This window comes from Phocoena phocoena, chromosome 5 (genome assembly GCF_963924675.1).
Source record: "Phocoena phocoena chromosome 5, mPhoPho1.1, whole genome shotgun sequence".
In the NCBI taxonomy this organism is placed as follows: Eukaryota; Metazoa; Chordata; class Mammalia; order Artiodactyla; family Phocoenidae; genus Phocoena; species Phocoena phocoena.
This window is the reverse complement of record NC_089223.1, coordinates 120,925,775-120,948,618: the sequence shown is the minus strand read 5'-3', so window position 1 is coordinate 120,948,618 and position 22,844 is coordinate 120,925,775. Positions and strand designations below refer to the sequence as shown.

At 36.5% G+C, this 22,844-nt stretch overlaps 1 protein-coding gene across 2 annotated transcripts in view; it reads right to left on the bottom strand.

Annotated features, from left to right (window-relative positions):
• The window catches only part of AFG2A (AFG2 AAA ATPase homolog A), a 336,287-nt gene that overhangs the window by 293,263 nt on the left and 20,180 nt on the right, over positions 1–22,844 (bottom strand). The window lies entirely within an intron of this gene.

Below are 22,844 nucleotides of genomic sequence, written 5' to 3'. Positions count from 1 at the left end.
ATTTTACATATGTGAAATAAAATTTACCAAACAACTTCCGCAAAAAAGACCATAAAGATTTGTCAAAATAACCTGTTTGGAGAATTTCTTTGAAAAGAGTAAAATATTAAACCAGTAACATACCTTTCACCCTGCCCTTTTTGTTAATACACACAAACCAGAGTTACAAGTTTTGTAAGGTATTGGCAGAACATCTTGAAGGAAATGTTCAGTTGGCAGTCAGAAATGTAGTTTTGGAATTCAAGACAGAATCAAACTTCAGAGTTATGTATATACACACGAGATCTGATATTATAGGAGTAGAAGAGACCTATAAAAGGGAAGCTAGAGAGGGATCAGGGATGGAAGAATGAGGGTTGACATCTCAATCTTAGGGAAGTCGATCATTTGAGGAGTATAGGAACAAACGATGGTTTAGGCAGAGATAGAGAAGTAGAATCAGAATAGTAAAATACCACAAAGCCAAAAAGGTGATCAACCAAGTCAAATTTAGAGAGATGCAAAATAACTTAAATGAGATCATGCTGACCTAAAACATTACCGATGTTAGGTTCTTTGTTTTTGCTGTTTGCTTGGAGTTTAAGCACTGATAGGACTGAATGCCCCAAGCCATCCCCCCATCCAAGTTCCCAGATTTAGAGCCCCTTTATCTATGACAAAGACCTCTAGTCTAGAGGGCAGCAAAGTCCCTATGTGTTCTTTGCCTGAGGGTATTTTGTAATGAAGTGCTATATTTGTGTTCTAGTACACAATGAAGTTCCACTTTGAAGAATTTTAGTCTCAGAGACCTCTTAGAAATCCAGTCTAAATAACTGAACTTGCCCTGGGTCACCAACAAGCTCCATCATTTTTAATGTCTTTTGTCTAAAATGTTATGCCTCAGTGAATTTTTACTAAATTTAAATGATATCATAATTGTCATCTTACTTGCCTTCATTTATTTGAACTTTGAAACAGAAGCATTGGTTCAAGGAAAGAAAACACAAACTCCCCCAAACAGAGGTCTGGATATCTTTGACTACTAAGGAAAAACAGTGAATAATACACCACTCAGAAAATAGATCCACAGTAATCTTTCCCAAGGAAAGCTATCATTGCAAGTCTAATATTCATGGAGGTCTCCGAGACAGTAGGTTAACCAGAAAAAAAGCTACAAAAGAGGAAACTGAAGATATATGTAAAAAGATCACTATTTTCTATGGAAAATTTCTTAGGCCATACTCTGCAATCCGAAATCTATGCCACTTATTTAAGTCTATCTTACAAATATCTATATGGTTTTCTGCCTTCCAAAAATGTTGAAAGATAATTCTTTACATCTCTCACATTTCTGCTTATCTTTCCAACAGAAGCACTAACTGCCTCTGTTACAGACTATCTTTTCAAGGATGTCTGTGTACAGGAAGACAGAGTGTCTCCCTCCAAAGCAAAGGGCAGATATGCTTACTGCCCATTTCAAAAGATGAAGGTTCCCTAAGCTCAAGGTTCTCCTGTAATGCCACCTCATAAGGACTCAGATGTCACCCAGCCCTTTTTGTATCTCTTTGTGAGAAATGAGGCTCCGGGAGCTGGTGCAAATGCTGTTTCTCTGGCTACTTCTGTTGCTGTAAGTAGTAGTCTATCCTTTGACTCTGACCCAGGAATACTGTGTCTTCTGAAAGCACTTGTGAAACTTGTTAAATTGCAAGTAGGGTAAAATCGCAAACCTTCACAGTTCTTGACATGAAAATAAAAGTTTACTTTAAATTAGGTTGTTTCACTGCCCAACATACCTTTCAAATGGTGCAATCATAAAAAACTAAATAAATAAATCCTCAGTAATAAGGCACTGTGTTGTATTAGACAGCACCTTGGTGACCTGAAAGAATTAAAGCAGTTCTAAAAAATCTTACATAAATGGAAGTGATCAAAAGACCAAAAGAATCTAACACTTCATGTCCCAAATGGCTATCTGGCAATACTTGTCAATATTTCTAATTTAGACCAGATACCTTACTCTTACCAGCACTGATATACTAGAAACTGAAACAAAGGAAGTGGTCTAATAATTTTCCCACATTTACGTCACAAGGCATAAAGTGGGACAATAAAGGAGACCGATTATTTTCATTTGAGAAAGGGATTTGGAAAGAGCAGCAGCCACTCATGAGGCAGGGACTGGCAGCCTACTGAGCTGGGGACAGCCCTGCCTCCAAGTAAGTCAGAAAGGGAAAGACAAATACCATATGATACCACTTATATGTGGAATCTAAAATATGACACAAATGAACCTGTCTATGAAACAGAATCACGGAAATAGAGAACAGACTGGTGGTTGCCAAGGGTGAGGAGGTTAGGAGAGGGATGGAGTGGAAGGCTGGGGTTAGCAGATGTAGGCTTTTATACAGTAAGTCCCCTACATACGAACCTTCAAGTTTCAAAGATACGAACATGCACTTGCATGTCTAATCACGTAAGTTTGTTCACGTGTCTGGAATACATTGTAACATGCATGCATCCTCTACAACAGGTTGAGCTTTTGTGTACTTTACTGTAGAGTACTGTATAGCAGCTGTCCCCAAACGTTTTGGCACCAGAGACTGGTTTCGTGGAAGACAATTTTTCCACAGACAGGTGGGGAGTGGGGAGGGATATGGTTCAGGCAGTAATGCAAGCGATGGGGAGCAGCAGATGAAGATTTGCTTGCTTGCCTGCCGCTCGCCTCCTGTTGTGCGGCCCAGTTCCGGGACCCCTGCTGTATAGAGTACAGTAGTACAGTATCTTTATTTCAAGCCCAGGATGTCGGGAAGCAAGTGTGAAAGCAGCGGTGATATAGGTGGTACTGCTAAGAAACGCCAAGCAATAACGATGGAAACAAAAGTGAAAATAATTGAGAGTGGAGCAACAACAGGAAGAATAAGAAACTGAAGAACCGAAGAGATTCACGACACAGGAAATGGCAAGGGGACTTTCTTTATTTGAGGAGGCACTGTTAGTTTTTGAGGCACAGGACGCAAACATAGAACAGTACAGGAAGGTTGCAGCCGCCATTCAGAATGCAATCCAGTGCTACCGTGTCATCTATGACAAGAAAAAAAAGAGCTACTACCCGGACGTCACTGGATCGTTTTTTCAAGAGGGTAGATAGAATTGAATCCAGCAAGGAACCAGAACCTGTGCCATCGACGTCAGGCGTGAGTGAAATTGCAGCTTGCCCTCCGTCTCCTACTGCTGACGATCCTTCAGCTCTACCATCTCCCACCTCCTCTCCCTCCTCCAGTCAGTAACTCTTCTTGCCTGTTCACTCAGTGCCAGCCCCTGTATGCCAGCTGTTGTACTCTACTACTGTACTTTTCAAGGTACTGTACTGTAAGGTTAAAAATGTTTTTTTTGTGTGTGTGTTTGTTTTTTATGTATTATTTGTGTGAAAAGTATTATAAATCTATTACAGTACAGTACTATATAGCTGATTTTGTTAGTTGGGTACGTAGACTAACTTTGTTGGACTTACAAACAAAATGGACTTAAGAATGGGCTCTCGGAATGGTACTCATTCGTATGTAGGGGCCTTACTGTATATGGAATGGATAAGTAGCAAAGTCCTACTGTATGGCACAGAGAACTATGTTCAATATCCTATGATAAACCATAATGGAAAAGAATATTTTTTAAAGTGTATATATATATATATGTATGTATAACTGACTCACTCTACTGTACAGCAGAAATTAACACAACACTGTAAATCAACTATACTTCGATTAAAAAAAAACAAAACTGTGTCTTCTGCAAGCACCCTTAGCAGTCAGCCTCACCAAAACAGAAGGACCCATGCAGCTCATGTAGGGCTCACACCTTACACCCTAGAGTGACCAGGGTCCCCAACCCCTGGGCTGGGGACTGTTAGGAACCGGGCTGCAGAGCAGGAGGTGAGGACCGGGTGCGCGAGCAAAGCTTCATCTGCCGCTCCCCATCGCTCGCATTACCGCCTGAACCATCCCTCCCCCCTACCACACACGAAAAAATTATCTTCCAAGAAACCAGTCCCTGGTGCCAAAAAGGTTGGGGACCGCTGCCCTAGAGCATATAGCTCTAGTGACCAGAGGGGAGTGTGCTGCTGGGCCCCATAGAATGTCACCTACAAAAGGCCACTTCTCCAAAATCAGCCAACATAACTGACCTACCCAACACAAAAAAAAAACACAGCAAAATCTGCAAAATGAGGAGACAGAGGAATATGTTCCAAATAAAGGAACAAGACAAAGGACTCAGAAAAAGGGCTAAACAAAGGGGAGATAAGCAAGCTACTCAGTAGAGAGTTCAAGGTAATAATCGTAAAGATGCTCAGCGAACACAGAATGGATGAACACAGTGAAAATTTTAACAGAGAGAAAATATAATGAAGAAAACAAAGGTAAAGAATACAATAACTGGGGACTTCCCTGGTGGCGCAGTGGTTAAGAACCCACCTGCTAATGCAGGGGACACAAGTTTGATCCCTGGTCTGGGAGGATCCCACATGCCGCAGAGCAACCAGGCCCGTGAGCTACAACTACTGAGCCTGCGCTCTAGAGCCCACGAGCCACAACTACTGAGCCTGTGTGCCACAACTACTGAAGCCCGCACGTCTAGAGCTGGTGCTCCACAACAAGAGAAGCCACCGCAACAAGAAGCCCATGCACCACAATGAAGAGTAGTACCCACTCGCCACAACAAGAGGAAGCCTGCACGCAGCAACGAAGACCCAATGCAGCCAAAAATAAATAAATAAAATAAATTTGTAAAAAAAAAGAATAACTAATAAAATCCAATATATACAAACAGCTCATAAAAATCAAAGAATATATATGTACACACACACACTCACAAACACACATACACACACAAACACAGGAATATTATTCCGGCATAAAAAAGAATGAAATACTGCCATTTGCATCAACGTTGGTGGACCTAGAGAATATTATGCATAGTGAAACAACTCAGACAGAGACAAATACTATATGACATCACTTACATATGGAATCTAAAAAATAATACAAATGAATGTATAAACAAAACAGAATGAGACTTAGACACAGAAAACAAACCTGTGGTTACCAAAGGGGAGAGGGAAGTGGGGTGGGACAAATTAGGGGTATGGGCTTAACAGATATAAACTATTATATACAAAATAGATAAGCAACAATGATTTACTATACAGCACAGGAAAGTATACCTATTAACTTATAATAACCTATAATGGAATATAAACTGAAAAAATACTGAATCATTATGTTATACCTGAAATTAACACAACACTGTATTATAAATCAACTATAATTCAAAAAAAAAGAATACAATAACTAAAGTAAAAGATATGCTAGAAGGAATCAACAGTAGATTACATGATACAGAAGAATGCATCAGCAAACTGGAAGACAGAGTAGTGGAAATCACCATGTTCTAAATAGTTGGGACCTAGAGAAAAGCTGCAGGAATAGTTTTGCCTCCCCTCGCCAATAAAGCCGAGGACTATTCTTTAAATAAAGTAAAAGATCTGCCCAAGAAGAGCTTCTAATGAAGTACTGGAATCAACAAGAGAAGCTGAACAGAGGCTGTGATAACTCCAGAGCTCACGATACCCATGCAGAGGTAGCAGGGAGGGGAGAGCAATCAGGATGGAATAGCACACAAAATCATTCTACTTATTTCTCATAATTCTTTTCTTCTTCCATTCATTTCTGTCTAATCTTTATTAAATCTTTCTGTTTTTTAGGGTTTATTATTTTTTTAATACTAATGCACAGCTTTTTATTTCTCAACCTTTCTTCATTTCTAACATAAGAATTTCAGGTTGTAAATTTCCCTGTAAGAATTCCTTTAGCCGCATACCACAGATTTTGATCATTCAATTCCAAATAGCTTTTTATTTGCATATTACAGTTCAACCAATAATTTATTTAAAATATTCTAATTTCTAAACTGTGAAAGTTTTTTTTTTTTTTTTTGCAGTACGCGGGCCTCTCACTGTTGTGGCCTCTCCCGTTGCGGAGCACAGGCTCCGAACGCGCAGGCTCAGCGGCCATGGCTCATGGGTCCAGCTGCTCTGCGGCATGTGGGATCTTCCTGGACCGGAGCACTAACCCGTGTCCCCTGCATCGGCAGGCAGACTCTCAACCACTGCGCCACCAGGGAAGCCCCGTGAAGGTTTTTTAACTGACTGAATTTAACTTAGAGAACAAGGTTTGTATGAAATGAATTTTTCGAATGGCAAATTCATAAACATTCTCTACCTGTTTGAATATGTATATATGTTACTGGTTCAGTGTTCCAAATACATATCCATTAGATCAAGTTTGTTGATAGTGTTCTTCAAACCTTCTCTATCCTCAAAGACTGACAGAGATGTGTTAAAACTCACTAAAATGGTTGTTCTGTTCATTTCTCCTTGTAGTTAGATATTTTTGTTTTATGTTTCAAAGCTACCCTGTCAAGTACATCAGATTTAAAAGTTATAACTTCCCAGTGAACTGAATGTTTTATCAATATACGGTAGTCATCCTTAAGGAATGAGTTTTGCATTAAAATTATTCTTATCCTTACCACTTCCTTTTCTTGCTTTCTTTGAGACTCAATCTTTTGTGCTTTTCACATTCCATTTTGCCTTCTATTTAGTTTTAAAGTTATACACTCTCTATTATTTTAATGGTTATACTAAAAATGTTAATACATATTTAAGTATAGTTAATCAAAGTAAAGTTAATCATGAGGCTGCAAGGAAATTAACAGGTAAGCCAGTGACATAGATCTCCACATTATTCTTCCGCAGACAAGGTTTTTTAACAGCCAGAATGAACGTTTGTTTTTTTAATCTCTACCATGTCATTATTTCCTCCATTCTATATTTTATTTGCATCTGCTTTTCTCTTTCACCAAAAACTTCCACTCGTGTGGTTCTGTCTCTTGAATGGACCTTGGTCTGACTTCATCATCTTAAGAATCTTGTCAAAGAATGAGATTATTTTAAACTTTGCTGTTTTGTTCTCAAGTCTATTGACTCTACCCTTAACATTTTAAATTTCTTTCATGTTTGGGCTCACTGTATTGCTCTTTTCCAACTATCTGAGTTGAATGCATTTATTTTTAACCCTTCCTGTTTCCTGATAACTGTTTTTGTTATAGTTCCCTCTTAGATAAAATCTAAAACAGAGTTTTTACTACCATTCTATTCTTAACATTTAGTTCCTTATATAATTTCTTTTGCAGCTCACACAGAGATTATATGAGCATTATGTAACTTAGTTTTCAGTTGTACCAGTTACTAAATTATTGACTTTCAGCTCCAAAACCATACTTCTAAACTTGGCTTTGTGATACTTGGGGCTGAGACTCTGCAAACTACACTTTGGCTCCATGGTAGGCTTTGCCAATGATAGAGCAAAGCTCTAGAGAGAGACTGCAGATGAAGGGGAGAGAAGGGACTAACTCTTTACTTCTGTGGCCTCCTGTCCTGTCTGCTATTCCACTCTAGCAACCCCTAAGAGATATCAGTACCAATCCACCAGTGCCATTCTCAGAGGTCTGAGCCAGCCTTCAAAATATCAGGCAGTTCTTCAGAGGTCTGAGTTCTAGATTTTAGAAATCCCAACCTCTTTCCTTTGTTTCCCCAGCCTTACAGGTGATAGTAGCTTCTCAGTTAGTAATTTTATAATTTGTTATGAATGCTTTATAGTAAATTCTCTCTACAAAAATGAGTGGTAGAGGTTCTATCTCCTAACTGGATCATGACACAAATAACAATCCTATGGAATTTTTAAGAAATATCCTTTTTTCCCATTATAATGCAGACTGAGATTTTTTTTTTAAATAAATTTATTTTATATATTTATTTATATTTTTGGCTGCGTTGGGTCTTCACTGCTGCACGCAGGACTTTCCCTAGTTGTGGCGAGTGGGGGCTACTCTTTGTTGCAGTGCAAGGCCTTCTCATTGCAGTGGTTTCTCTTGCGGAGACAGGCTCTAGGTGTGCGGGCTTCAGTACCTGTGGCTCGCGGGCTCTAGAGCGCAGGCTCAGTAGTTGTAGCACACAGGCTTAGCTGCTCTGGGGCATGTGGGATCTTCCCCAACCAGGGATCGAACCCGTGTCCCCTGCATTGACAGGAGGATTCTTAACCATTGTGCCACCAGGGAAGTCCCCCAGACTGAGGTTTTTATAAGTGAGAGCAAAACTACCCAAACATTTTAAGAGGCTAATATAACCTTGACTCAAAAACCAAATATGAACAAGAAAAAAATGCCTTTTACTTACAGACATGGGACAAAAGTTCTAAATAAAATATTAGCTGACTAAATCTAACAGTGCATTAAAAATTAGATTTCACAATCAAATAGAGTTTATCTCAGAAATGAAAGGCCAGTTCATCAAAAAACCTAACTCACCACATTATTGAGATTATATAATTATTACTAATGCAGAAAAAATATTTGATAAGATTCAACATCCATTTATAATGATAAAAATAATGCAAAATACTCTTAGCAAAGTGTACTTAAGACTACATTCCAGAAATCCTTAGCAAATATTACACTTGATGAAAAAACTTTATATGCAGTCTCTTCAAAACTGTCAACAAGACAAGGACGCCACTATCACTACTACTGGATAATTCAATTGTAGAGTCCCTGGCAATTAAGAATAGAAAAAAATGAGACTAAGAAAGAGCCAAAAGGATGGAAAGAAATAAAACTGCCATTATTTGCATATGACAATAATTTACCCAGAAAAGCCAAAAAAAATAAAAAACTATTAGAATTATGAGATAAGCAAGGTAGACAACCTGCAAAAAATAATCAATATAAGCTTTTTCCACACCAAGAAAAGCAATTCTAAAATATAGTAAGAAAAAAAGATACCATTCACAATAATGACAAAAATAATAAAGTATATAGGAATTTTCCTAACCAAAAACATAACACCCCTATGGAGACAATTCTAATAAAGAGGAAAATATGAACACAAGGGAGACATCCCATATTCTTGAATGGGATGACAATACAACAAAAACATCGATTATATTCAAAATAATCTATGTATTGTAAATGTGACCACAGTCAAAATGTCAGTTGTATATTTTTGCTAAATCAGAACAAACTTTCCCTAAAAATATACTGTGGAATAAAGGTCTATACATAACTAACTCAACAGTAATGCAAATAAATAAGATTTACCTTACTGGATATTAAGATATAATTAATAGTATTAAATATGTGTTTAAAAGTTATAAGACTATACAGACCACACTGAGACAGAATAGAGTTCAGAGACAATCCATACATGTATAATATTAATATCTGATAAATTTACAATAATATATCATAAATCAATGAGGAAAGGACAGGCTATTTAGTAGCTGGTAAATGAATAATAGGAAAATTGGCTCATTGTGTAGATCCCTAGCACTGGGTCTCTAATGATCTTTTCTGGTAGACAACATTACATACATGTTGTCACACTTCATTGCTGGAAGATTTTTAAAATGTCCTGTGTGACTCCACAGGGAGAGGACTCTTGGAAGCTTATGCCTATTTTTTTTCCATACTTTGCACTATGCTCCTTGGGCTGCTTCTGCTTGGTATCATTTCACTGAAATAAATCAAGGCCATGAATACAACTATATGCTGAGTCCTGTGATGACTCCTAGTGGGGCATCAAACTTAGTGGTTTGTTACAGGGACCACCAAATATGTAGACAAATATAAATGAATAATAATTGAATAAAACACTAATAATAGTGTTTTTGCAGTAAAGAGAAGCAAAGTGTTCCCAAACTGTTTGCACTTTTCTTGCATTAGTCTCTAGTAAGCCAAGGAGACATATTGTAGTATGTAAGATAAATACTAAAAGATGAGTAAAATACATAACTAAAAAGATAACCGTAAGATGAGGAAGTAACAAAAATACTTGACTATTCCAAGAGAAGACAGTAAAAAAGATGAAAAAACATACAAGTGGGACAAATAGAAGGTAAATTAAACCTAAGTATTTAAGATATTACCCTAAATATAAATGTATCATGTACTTGAATTAAAAGATTGACAGCATTAGATGAAAAAAATAAAACCCAAATTTGTGCTGTTTACAAGAGTCATATTCTGAAATATAAAAATACAGAAAGGTTGACAGTAAAATAGAAAAAAGGTACCATGCATGTAAAAGGAAAATAGTGCATCTATATCTACTATCAAATAGACTTTAAGAGGTATTACTAGATATTTCAGGATGATAAAAGGGTCCATTCACCAAGAATACATAAAATTCTAATACATGCCTAGTAACAAAGGCTCAAAGTATAAACAGCAAAATTAAGCAGAACTAAAAGGAGAAACAGACAAATTTGCAGCCTTACTTGCAGATTTTAACACACTTCCCTCAGTAACAAAAACAAACGAACAAAAAATATATATGTAGAAGTTATAAAAACAAAATTAACTCACCTATCTTAACTGGCATATATACAAAACAATAAATATCCAAAATAGTAAAATACCCATGCTTTCAAGGGTACCTGGAAGGAGTACCAAAACTGACCACAGGGTGGGACACAAAGCAACTCTCCACAAATTTCAAGGATTGAAATCATAATGTTTATGTTCTCTGATTACATGAGACTTAATAGCAAAATCAGTAACAAAAAGATACCAAAAATACAAATATCTGGAAATTAACCAATACATTTCCAAGTAATTCATGGTCAAAAAAAAAATCCAATGAAAATTGTTAAGTTTTTCAACTGAATAATAATGAAAATATAACATGAAAATTTGTGGGATGCTACTAAAGCTGTACTTAAAGGGACAATGACAGGCATAATGCACATATTAGGGAAGAATAAAGTGTGAAGGTCAATGAGGTGCTCATCTTATAAAACAAAGAATAAAATAAACCAAAAACAAATAAAACAAAACAGTGGGAAGGAAATAATGAAGATAGGAACAGAAATTAATGAAATGGAAAATTAATGTGCAATTAAAAAAACAAATCAATAAATCCAAAGGTTTATTTTCTGAAAAGGCTAATAGAGATAAATCTCTGGCAAGACAAATCAGGGAAATGTGAGAAAAGACACACATTACCAATATCAGGAAGCAAAAATGACTACTGAATGGTCTACACTACAGAACCCACAGGCCATTGAAAAGATAATAAGAGGATATCAGGAATAACCTTATACCAAATAACTCAAAAATTTAGATGAAATGAACCAATTTCTAGGGGGGAAAAAAAGCTTATCAAAACAAAGTACATAATTGAATATTCCAATAGCTATTAAATTCATTATGTAATTAAAACCTTTCCAAAAAGAAAATTCTAAACGTAGATGGCTTTATTGGTTAATGTTACAAAGTAGTTAAGTATGACTATAACACTAAGCTTACAAAAACTCTTGCAGAGAAAAAAAGAGGCCAGGATAATTCCCAACTTGATTCATGAGGCCAGCATAGCCCTGTTCCTCAAATCTTAAAAGGACATTACAAGAAAACTGCAGACTGATATCTCTCCTGAACATAGGTGCAAATATCCTAAACAAAACATCAGCAAAAATATCAATATGTAAATAAAGGATTATACGTCATGACAAGATGGCTATATTCCAAGAATGTAAAGTTAGCTTAACATTTGAAAATCAATCAACATCATGGTCCACATTAATAGAATAAAGAAGAGAATATGACTATCTCAATAGACCCAGAAAATGAATGTCATAAAAATCAGTATCATTAATTATAAAAACTAGGAACAGATGGAAATTTTGTTACTCTATCATATTAGCTACAAAAAGAGAGCAAATATAATTCTTAATAGTAAAAGGTTAAAAATTTTCTCCCTAGGATCAAGAATGAGATAAGGATAAGTACTGTTATCATTTCTATTAAATACTATGTTAAAGATCCTAACCACTACAACAAGGCAAGAAAAAGAAGTGTAGAGGTTAAAAGGAATGAAAACTGTCACTATTTGCAGATTGTATACACAGAAAACTTTAACATGACTACATACATAAAAACTCAACCAATTTCCATACACACTATTAAAATTAATATGTGAATTTAGCAAGGTAGGTAGACACAAAGTCAATACATAAGAGTTTAGTTTTTCCAGAAACCAACAAACACAATTAAAGTGAAACTTTACAAGATGCCATTTATAACTGCATTAAAAAAAACCTTAGAATTAAAAAATAACTGCATTAAAAAAAACCTTAGAATAAATCTAATGAACATTATGCAAGACTTCTTCCCTTAAAACTATAAAACTTTGAGAGAAATTAAAGACCTAAAATAAATGAAGGGATCTACCAAATGGTAGATAACTTGTAGATATTAACTTTCTAATTCTCCCTAAATTGATCAAGAGATTTAATAATTCCAATCTAAATCCAATTTTGTTTTGTCTTGGAGGGGAGGGAGTCTGGCAAGCTGATTTTTAAAGTTCTAAGCAAATGCAAAGGCCCAAGAATAGTCAAGACAATCTTGAGGAAGAAGAAAAAAGGTGTACTTACCCTCCAGAAATTAAGTCTTTTCAGAAGGCTTAAGTGATTAAAGATATTTCAGTATTTTGCACAAGGATAAAGAGATCAATGAAACAGAACAGAGAATTCAGAACAAACCCAAACTCTTGATTTATGACAAAGGTTAGTTAACAATGCAGAGCAAGAAGAATGGTCATTTCATTAACTAGTGCTGGTACAACTAATTATCTACATGGAAAAAAGTGAAATAATTATAGATAGTAATGTAAAAGGAAAGATAATAAAGCATCTTTAAATGAAAGAAGATAATATAAAATAAAATATTCACAATTGTGGAATTTACACAGATTTCTTAAACATGATAAAAAAAATCACTATCCATAAAGAAAAATGTTGATAACTTGGTTCATTATATTTATATGTTATAATAAATGTATATGGTTACAAACTTCTATTCCTCAAAGACACTGTAAAGAGAGTAATTATTTTTTTTAAAGCAACACAATAGAAAAATTGAACAGATATCTGAATAGGCATGTCACGAAGGAGGATATCTAAATGGGCAATACATATATAAAAAAGTATTCAACTCAGTCTTCAGAGAAATAAAAACACAATGAAATACTGTTAATAACCCACCAAATTCTGGCAAGAATGAGAAGAAACTGGAATTTTCACACATTACTAGTGGAAGAGGAAATTGAAGCAATCACCACAGAAAACTTTTGGCAGTATTTACTAACAACAACACACACACATATTCTATAACCTGATAATTCCACACCCAGATATAAAGCAAACAGAAATGTGTACATCTGTGCACCAAAAAAAATATGTGCAAGAATACTGATGGCATCATTACTCACAATATTTATACAATAAAATATAGCAATAAAAATGAACTAATGCTACAACTGAATAAAATGATGAAGCTCTCAAACCATAATATGAGAGAAAGAAGACAGCACAAAACAGGCTGAACTAATCCATGGTGTTAGAAGCCAGAAAGAGTGGTTGCCTTTTGTGCTGAGATGAAGAGTAGTGGCTGGGAGAGAATCTCATGGAAGTTCTAGGGCACTAATAATGCTTTATATATATATAATGCTTTATATCTGGTTATATATACTTTGGAAAATGCATGGATCTTATAGTTTTTACACTTTTCTATACATGTTATATTTCAGAAAGAAGTTTATTAAAAAATAGAATACATAAAAAATGAAGTGAAAGGGAAAAAACCTATAAACAAAGCCACTATAAACAAGGGAGAAAAGAACAGGACTTGAGGAGAGACAAGAGCATTCCCTATGTTAATGAATCTGCAAGTATTTTTTACAGAATAGTTCTCAATGAGAGAATCACTATTCTGTACCTGTGTTACTTACTTGCCAATTCAGTACAATTCATATTAAAGCAAAGCAAATAGTAAAATAAAATACCATGTCATGAAGCCACTGAGAAGAGATATTCATTGACTATAAGTTACTCTTTCACAGGTACTCTTCTTCAATATTAGTTCTATTCATTCATTCAAAATATTCACTTAGAAACTCCTAGACATAGTTAATTCATTCAACAATGTACTGAGCTCTTTTTCTAGAGTACAAAAGAGCAAGAAGGCAGATAAACCTCTCATAGTGCTAACAGTCTAAAAGAGAAGACGTATGATAACAAGTTATTATTATATACTGTGCCAAGTATTATGACATGGAAAGAACAAAGTGGCATAAAAACACGTCAGGGACATCTAATTCAGTTTAGTAGGATTAGTGACAGTTTAGAGTTAGATAACCCTCACAGAAATCATTTAGTATATTCCTTTATTTCACAAATGAAGAGAGACTAAAACATGTATACAAGCTAAATTAGTTAGACCTGAAAAATGAGTTGATGTTAAACTGCTAATATGGGAATTGAGGCCAAAGAGGCAGCAGAGTATTCAAGGCAGAGGGAACAGCATATATAAAGGCCTAGGGGGGCTTCCCTGGTGACACAGTGGTTGAGAGTCCGCCTGCCGATGCAGGGAACGCAGGTTCGTGCCCCGGTCCAGGAAGATCCCACATGCCGCGGAGCGGCTGGGCCCGTGAGCCATGGCCGCTGAGCCTGCACGTCCGGAGCCTGTGCTCCGCAACGGGAGAGGCCATAACAGTGAGAGGCCTGCGTACCACAAAAAAAAAAAAAAAAAGGCCTAGGGACAAGAATGAGCATAACACTTCAGAGATGATGCATCCCTGAAGAACAGTAAAAGACAAAATCTCTATCCTTAAAGAGTTCACACTTAGAAATATGAAAGAACATGTTTTAAATAAACCTAAATCCATCTCTATTCGTTTGTAGATAATGTGAGAAGATGAAGTATGGCACACTGTCAGAAAGGGAAAAAGAAAATAAGAAAGATCACAGATTTCCAAAAGCTGTAAAAACATAACAAGGATACTGGAAATTCCTACCAGAGCCCTTCAGATTCTTTCTCAGTATGAGGTTCTATGATTCTAGATGCTGTACAGAGGTACTGTATTTTATACAAATGCTATTCTTGAAAATAACATAAGTTGAAACAGAATTTATATGAATTAAATGTATATCAGAGCTTATAAAGTTAAAGATCCTTGGAGCTATCATATTAATGCAAACAACCCTCCATGGTCCTAGATCTGCCACTAGCTCAGATGTCACTTGACATATAAAACTTAGCTCCTCTGGCCATCAGTTATGTCATTTATTAAATGGAAAGATTAAAATATATCAGTATTTTCTCTAAATTATTTTCAGCTTTATTTTTTTATTTTTATTTTTTTGGAAAAGGTAGTCTTTTTAATAACTGCTTTTGTCACCAGGTTAAGTCATGTAGTTACAAAGTAGTTAGAAACTTCTGAAAGGATATTATTGTTAAAAAAAGAAAAGCTTGGGCTTCCCTGGTGGCTCAGGGGTTGAGAATCCACCTGCCAATGCAGGGGACACGGGTTCGTGCCCCGGTCCGGGAGGATCCCACATGCCGCAGAGCGGCTGGGCCCGTGAGCCATGGCCACTGAGCCTGCACGTCCGGAGCCTGTGCTCCGCAACGGGAGAGGCCACAACAGTGAGAGACCCACGTACCGCAAAAAAAAAAAAAAAAGAAAAGCTCATTCTTACATAAATAATATCTAGTACTTCACTGGGACACTACTGTTCAAAAGGCCCTGGTCAAACAACTCCCAAACAAAACAACCCCAGGTTGTTTCCAGCCCATTGGGAATGAAGCTGTGTGCAGAAAATTCTATGATGCTAAGCTTAAATTATTGGACATCACCATTCCTCAGGAGGCCATACTAGAATCTATGGCAAGAAATTAAATTTTTAAAAAGACACATATTTTTATAAACCAGAAGTAAACAATTAACTAGAGGAGCAAACGGACACATGTACATCATCAAGGAATACAGCTTAGGGCAAGCAATCTATAACATTTCCTTTCATTACTAAGTTTAATTTTTAAAATGTAAACAAAAACAGAACCAATAAAACTATGTTAAGAAACACAGCTTTGAAACAAAAAAACAGGTGTAGCTAATTAAATGTGTCATTTTGCTTTCATTATTTTATGCTCCAATGATCTCAAAAGTTTTGAAATGGGAAACAAGATGCAACGAAGAGAACAAAAGACAAAATGCCCCAGGCAAGCCTAATGCCAACACATTCTTTCCGGTATATGACATGTTCTCCTCAAGCCCCACATCACTATCCAGATATAATCACTTCTAGACAAGAGCAATTACTCTAAATTCATGCTCTTCAAGACCATCTGCTCCATATTCAATCAACAAACATCTTGCTCCATGCATACGGCATCCTACAATTCTATACTTAATGCTTGCTAAATAATGATGTTATTTTTTGAGCATGCAATTAAGTTCCTTCCTTAGAAACTAAAATTCATCACAGGAGTAATAATGTTTTTTAGAATTATTATCTACCCTACAGACAATTATATAAAGAAGTAACATGAAACATGGGCATCAGGATCTCAGATTTGAATTGTAAAAGTTAGGCATAAAATTTCTGAATAGTATATTCAGGCAAATGAAGACTGAAAGCAACTACAAAAATCTAAGTCTCTCTTTTTAAAATATACTTTCCTCAAAATATCAGAATTCCAGAAATGTTTTATCTGGAGTCTTTACTCTCCCTCAACTCAGTATTAAGTATAGACAAGGTGATAAGTATTACCTGATATATCACTGGGAGAGTTCCATTTCTCACTCCTTATTCATAGAAAAGAAATTAAACAGAATACTCTCAAAGAGGGTATTGTGGTTCTTGCGTTATTTTTATTACAAATGATTGGTATAACTTAGACTGACTGCAGAAGCCAGGTCTATTACGAATCCCCTATCACTTTTAAAAATTGCTTTTAAAAGTAATAGCACTATGGAAAGCACCCTGGTCTCAAGACCTGAATCTTGGGCCAAGACTTCACTAACTGCTTGAGCTTGGATGGATCACACAGTCTGTACTCATCTGTGGAATAAGAGAATATACGAAATGATTTCTGATAGGGTATTCTAGTTCTAAAACGACAGAATTAATTCACTTCACCAGTCCCAGGTTTTAACAAACTTTCCTAAAAATACAGCTTATAGTATCAAAATTTTAATATCAAATTATTTATTACCTGGCTTACCAACCCTATTAAAATGCAGAGTTAGGGGCTTCCCTGGTGGCGCAGTGGTTGAGAGTCCACCTGCCGATGCAGGGGACACGGGCTCGTGCCCCGGTCCGGGAAGATCCCACATGCCGCGGAGCGGCTGGGCCCGTGAGCCATGGCCGCTGAGCCTGCACGTCCGGAGCCTGTGCTCCGCAACGGGAGAGGCCACAACAGTGAGAGGCCCGCGTACCACAAAAAAAAAAAAATGCAGAGTTAGGAACAAAAAGGATAGTTTGCTCATAGCACAATTCTTATGCCAACAGAGGTTGAAGATCTATGGCTTTGTGGACTAGAGCAAGGTCCAGGTAAGAGGAGAGGAACCAGGAAAATAATGAAGGAATATAGTCTGACTTGGGGCAGGGGGCAGGGGGGCAGAAGGCCAACTATATTTGTCCCTTTTTTTGGAAGGTACAAAAACTCTAAATAACACACCATTAAAACTGAAAAAATAATTCACAGTCACTATCTCTGTTCCTTGAACTTTCAATCACCCCCTCAATTTATTGCGATCTACTAGAACTACTCTCTTCCAAGGCCCTCATGACCACCCAAGTATTAAGCACTTGATGTCACTGTGGTCTCTATACTGTCGATCCTGGCTCCACTATTTATTTCCTGTGTGATCTTGGTGAAGTTCCATAACCTGTCTGACCTAAGTTTCTTCACCTATAAAATGAAGATAACCATATAAGGAATGCTGTAAGAAATCATTAACACGTGTGAAGGCACTTCAAACAATGGATGGCACCTTGTAAGTACTCAATTAGTGGTAACTAATAATATATTATTTCTAATTACTTCCTCCCTGAATCTTCCCTCAGTTGAGTCACCACTTTTTTGGGGTTCTCTTCCCACCTCTCTAGCCACTCTTCAGTCTTCTATACCAGATTTTTCCTAACAATTCAACCTTTGAATGGTGGTATTCCCCAGGATCCCTTCTTTCCTCAGTAGCAGGCTAAAACCTCCCTGATCCTTCACAAATACAACACAACATATTATAATTTTACCTGTTACACTGCTGCACTTCTCTGTGCATCTTGAGCTCTAAGAGGAGAAAGTCCAAGTCTCTCTTATTCACTGACGTAGTCCCAGCACCAAGTGCAGTGCCTGGCTCAATAAATGAACGAAAAAATGAACTCTGTTCATTCTCTCTAAGTGACTTCATTCATTTCAATGGCTTCAATCATAATCTAACCGGTGACAACTCACTAAAACATAGATCTAACCAAGACTCTCATCTCCAAAACCTGCAATTCAAAATCCTGCAGCTTAGACAATGTAAACAATAAAAAGGGTTAGAAGGTGGAGGACAGAGTGGGCAGGAAGAAGACATCCCAACAGTCTAGACAAGAGCAATGAAAAATAGTTTAAAAAATTTTTTAAAGCTGAAACTCTGAATAAATTTTGAAAATAGAGCTGACAAAGAGTAACAAAAAAAGGAATTAAGAATAACTCTTAGAAGTAACTTTTGTTTAGAAAGACTGATTTTTTTTTTTTAATTAGAAAGAAAACCTTTCCTTAGGTTTTCTACTTTTATAGCCTTGGCAAGGCAACTCAGAAAATTTTCCACTAGTGAAGTAAATAGGATATATCACTTAGAGCTTAAACAGAATCAAAACTACCACTTGTTTTTCTGAAACAAACCACTCATCTCCAGTCATTTCAAATGAACAGCAGAACTAATATTAAGATACCCAATTCACTGACCAAAAAAAATTCTACTTCTCATATAATATCCATAATGTTTACGCAGTAGGAAAAATCCTAACATCACAAATATAACTATCACTATATTTCAGAATTACAAAACAGAGGGGAAAATTCATTGTTTTATGATATTATATTGCATAATTACTGCCTATTTATCCACCTACAATAATGAATAAAGATATGATCCCTTATGAAATGCATTAATTAGAGGATAATCGTGATACATACATCAATTAATTTTGTTGCTCTACTGCAGGGCTAAAGTGGACTCACATGTGGGACGACGTGGGTACGGGAGGCAAGAGACTGTAACTGACTATGTATGACAGGAGAGCTCTCACATTCAGCAAGAAAATCTGTCAGGGAGGCGCCCCCAAAATAAGCCATATCTATTTCTAGTCTGCATATTTCTATTGATGGGCAAGACTTTTACCGATCCAGATTCAGTAAAAGTCGCTACTCTAGCAAGGTAAAGGATTCTGCTAGACTTCCCTGATACCACTTGTACTACAGTAACCAAATACTTCATAAAATCAGGAATACTGTCAAAATTCAAATAAGCATCTACCAGAGAAGTGCATAAATACACATAAAATATGAAATTTTTTTTTTAAAAAAGAGAGAAAGTGACACCTACCAAGGGCCTGTATAAAACATGAACACTGCTGTCAGGCTATACTTCTAAACCTCATAAGAACTCTTTTTAAAATGTTATACAAAAAAAAAAGTTATCCCTATTTAGCAGATGAGGAAAGAGTTCAAGAGGTTAAATGGCTTGCCCAGTGACTCCCAGCTGATAAGGGGTAGTGTTAGCATTTGAAACTAGAGCTCACCATAAGCTTTCCACAAAACCCTACTATTTCCCTGCATCTTATTTAAAAATATTGAATTTTTAAAGAATCAACATTTTAATTCTAACTTAGAAAATAACATTGGCAGAATTCAAAAATGGTGGAAAATGTTAGAAAAAGAACCTTTCTTAAGAACTGGATTGTACATAGGAGATCCTCCATAAATTCCTGTTCAAATAAGCTAGTGAAGGGTGGGAGGGAGGACTAACAGCTATAAATATCTGAGAACCCTGCTGCAAGACAGATAACATTTTCCATTTCACAAGAAGTTATGTTATAATAATTAGATTCAGTATTTTTACTAGACCTACATAAGTGTAATAATGACAAAATCATTGTTTAAATAAGAGTTTTAATTCTTCCTGTTCTGTGATGGTATCTTATCAAGGCCCAAGCATTTGGTATGAACATGTTGAAATGATGTGTAATCAACAAGGATGCTAAAGATAAATTCTTAGAGATGTGAAGCAAATGCTTCCTTCCACTGTTAACAAAATGACCGAGTCCTCTTCTTGAAGAAATCAAGCTCTATTTATATTCACTCTCCTGAAATGGCACAGGCAGCCTTAGAAGGATAAGTTTATAATAAATCCCTGCATTTGGAAAACATTGTTGCTAAGCATCTTCTAACATTCAGCAGAGTTTATATAATTCATGTCTCCACTGCATAATTAACATTTCATGTTTTCTAAAAAAGTGTGGTATGCTTATCTATGTTGTTAATTTAAAACATTATAAATTTTGAGGGAATTAATAAAAGGCTATGCAACTAATTAATTAGAAAGGCAGCCTAATCCCAGGAGGGATAAAAACACAGACATTAAGTGTCAGGATGTGTCAGAGTTGAGCTTATAAACAGCTTGTCTGCTTGAGATAAAACATTTCAAAATGCAGCTGCTCTTTGCTTAAAAAGGTGAGCTACAAAACATTAGGCTTTTGGACAAGTCACAACTTATCAAACCACACTCTAGCTCAAAAATTAATTATAAAGAAAACATAACATTTGAAAATCAGTTTCACACCCAACCTGCAACATTAAACATTATATCTGCTCAGATAATAAGAGATCCAATTGTTGAAAGCAATACTACAGTAGTATTTCCAACTTTCTTATTTGTTATGGAGACAAAGTTTAAAAATACGGAAAATATTCAGTAACACTAGAAAAAAAGATTAGAAAAGTTGAGAGCAATCACACTGCAAAAGACACAGCATCACCCTTACAAACTCTGGAATAGATTGCAAACCTTCGGTCCTCTGGAAAAGCATGCACAAACATATATACTACAATGATTTTGATCTTTTGTATTAATAACCCACAAACAATAACCTTAAGATTAACAAAACAATCAGTAACATAGTTCACTTAGGTTTTATGAAATTCTGAATCACTTCAATGTATGTAATTACTAGACACCTGTGCACCATTTTATTAAAAATGGCAGAGCCTCCCCAACTAGAAGCCAGTCCAGGAAAAAGGAAAACCACCAGACAGCCAACACACCAAAAGCTCAAAGAACATACATGTCCACAAATCATAAGCAAGCAAATGTTCTAAGAAAAACACATGTCTACATTCCTACTTGTATTCTTAAGTGTTAATCCTTAACTACTTCCTTAATTGTGGCTTTCTATCTTTCAGAATTATTTTTCATTTTAAAGTTTTATTCAGAACCATTATATATACCTGCAAGACAAACTAGGACACTCATTTTCTCCTACAGTCAGAGACTAAAATGATACAGTAGTATAGAATAGTACATTACTATCACATAAAAACTCTAGGAAGAAACTCAACACTATCAGTGAGAGAGTCAGAATTACATTACCTAAACTAAATGCAGTTATTTAAATCAGTTACAGAGAATCTCCAAAAATCAGAGAACTGGTGGGCCTAAATCAGTGGTTCTCAAAGTGTAGCCCTTGGACCAGCAGCACTGATTATCATCTGTAACTTGATAGAAATGCAAATTCTTGTACCCCAGCTGGACCTACTAAACCAGTAGCATGCAGCCCAGAATTGTGTTTTAACAAGCTCTACAAGTGATTCTTATACAGGTTTAACACAGGAGAACCACTGGCCTAAATTAATGATACATTTCCTGTTGACAGGGAAGTACAAGACTGGCTACTTCAAATCACTTGGAAAACATAAATACTGATTCCAGTTCCCCACCTTCTTTATTCAATTAAGTATGGAAAGTGAGTGAGTATGTGTGTGTGTGTGTATGTGAGAGAGAGACAGAGAGAGAGAGAGAGAGAGAGAGAGAGAGAGAGAGAGAGAGAGAGAGAGAGAGAGAGGGAGTGTGTGTGTGTGTGTGTGTGTGTGTGTGTGTGTGGGCGCGCGCACACCTGCATGGGAGTGTGCATGGCTTCCCAGGTGAACCTGAGGCATAATGAGGTTTTAAGAACCAATGACCTGGGAATTCCCTAGTGGTCCAGTGGTTAAGAATCCGCCTTCTGTTGCAGGGGACACAGGTTTGAACCCTGGTCAGGGAACTAAGATCCCACATGGGCAGGGCACCTAAACCCAGGTGCCTCAACTACTGAGCCAGCACGCCTCAACTAGAGAGCCCAGGTGCTCTGGAGCCCGTGCGCCACAAGGAAGATCCTGTGTGATTCAACTAAGACCCAACACAGCCAAAAATAAATAAAATAAATATTTAAAAAATTAAAAAACAAAAACAGGGGTTCCTACCTTTAAAAAAAAAAAAGAACCAGTGACCTATGTCAGTGGCTCTCAAAGTGTGGTCCCAGCAGCATCAGCATCAGCTGGGAACATATTAGGAATTCACAGGTACCAGCCCAGACCTACTGAACCAAAAACTCTGGGAATAGGGCACAGCCAGCCACCTATAGTTTACTAAGTTCTCCAGGTGATTCTGATGCACAATAAAGGCTGAGAACCTCAACTCCAAGTGATCTGTCTGGAATTGAGAACATGTGAAATGAATCTGAATTCTGCAGAAAAGAATAAGAGACAGAATTAACTTGTGTACTCAGGAATACATCTCTTGGAGCTGGAGTCTCTCTTTCCTCACAAATTTGGAGGTCAAGGTGCCTTATTTCCTAGATAAGCCAGTGGGAATTCTCAAGCTGTCCACTTAC